Source organism: Nannospalax galili, unplaced genomic scaffold (assembly GCF_000622305.1).
Source record: "Nannospalax galili isolate Female #2095 unplaced genomic scaffold, S.galili_v1.0 scaffold781, whole genome shotgun sequence".
Classification (NCBI taxonomy): domain Eukaryota; kingdom Metazoa; phylum Chordata; class Mammalia; order Rodentia; family Spalacidae; genus Nannospalax; species Nannospalax galili.
The window spans coordinates 3,617,083-3,618,445 of NW_008346898.1; the positions used below are offsets into that span (position 1 = coordinate 3,617,083).

The following is a 1,363-nucleotide window of genomic DNA, read 5'->3' on the forward strand; positions in this document are numbered from 1 at the left end:
TTGCGCACCTGGTGTTTACATGAGTTTTGGGGATCTCAACTCCAGGCCTCATGCCTGCATGGCAGGCACTTTTAGCTACTGAACCTTCTCCCCAACCCTTAAGCCTGTTTTATGTTTAAGAATTCTATATTCCTTTTCTAGGATTTATTATGGTAAAGCCTCATGGGCCAGGTTTAATGCTTATAATATTTTGTATTTTTATACCCAGCTTGAAGTGCTTTCCCTCATTGATTGTTCTTCTCCTCTGTTAAACTCCAGTGGATTTATTAAAGAAATTGGATAGCACCTGAAAATAGAAAATACATGCGAGTGATGGCCAGCTGACTATCACGGTCAGTCCTGCGCCATTTTCATAGTTTAAACCTTAGACATCCACAAATTAACGGTGAAAAATATGGAACTCTTCATGAATTTGCATGCCATCCTTGTGCAGGGGCCATGCTGATCTTCTCTGGATCGTTCCAATTTTAGTATATGTGCTGCTGAAGAGCACCATAATTTGTTCTTTAGGTTTGGAGGTGGTGATAATGGTGATGTTAAATACTGAATGCTACCTAGGAGCCAAGTATCTGCCAATTAGAGGCTTTCTGTTCCTTACCTCATTTAATCATTTCAAATCAAGCATAAGAACTTGAACTCTTTTTTTTTTTTTTTAAGGGAAGACAGGTTTATTTCAGCTCATGGTTTCAAAGCTTTCATTGCTTTGGTGCTTTGGGGCCCGAGGTTAGTAAGGCCCAGTATGGGGAGAAGCACAGCAGGGAGCCACATTGCTCATGTCATGGTAGCCAGGAATCAGGGAGGGAGAGAGAGATGCGGACAGGGGGTCTCAGCCTACCCTTCACAGACACACCTCCTCTGGTGACCTTCTTCCTCCAACAAATCTATGAGCCAACTACTTCCAGTGCCTTATGAGCTTTTGGGAAATCCAAACACAAGAGCAGTGTTTCTTGATGGTCACAGTAATTTCGTGTATAAACCCAAGTCACATGGTTACATGAACTTTTAATACTCAAGTACTGTATGTGCAACTGAGACAAACTTCCCCGGCTCTGACTTCCGAATGTGGCTATCTTTCTCCACAGTTTCTCAACAAATAGTAAAATGGATTCATTGTCATAATTGTAAAAATCTTTCAGACAATTTTAGGCCAAACCTTACTAAACCTTTCCTGTGCTGTCATGAGATCTCAACTGAGAAAGTTTAAATGTGGTTATTATTGAACTGGACTTGGAGTTTCTTTTTTTTGTTTTGTTCCTTCATTTATTTACTTTTATGGAGCTTTTGGGTACTCTAACATTCCCCTCTCTGAAGAGGTAACCCTAAAATCTTTTAAGGATTAGATACAAGCTCCCAAATACTTTTG

General features: G+C 40.3%; 1 non-coding gene across 1 annotated transcript; it reads right to left on the bottom strand.

Annotated features, from left to right (window-relative positions):
* Positions 1-388: 388 nt before the first annotated feature.
* Positions 389-493, bottom strand: LOC115072065. The gene has a single exon (XR_003851125.1). It is a non-coding gene; the product is annotated as a U6 spliceosomal RNA (small nuclear RNA).
* Positions 494-1,363: the final 870 nt, after the last annotated feature.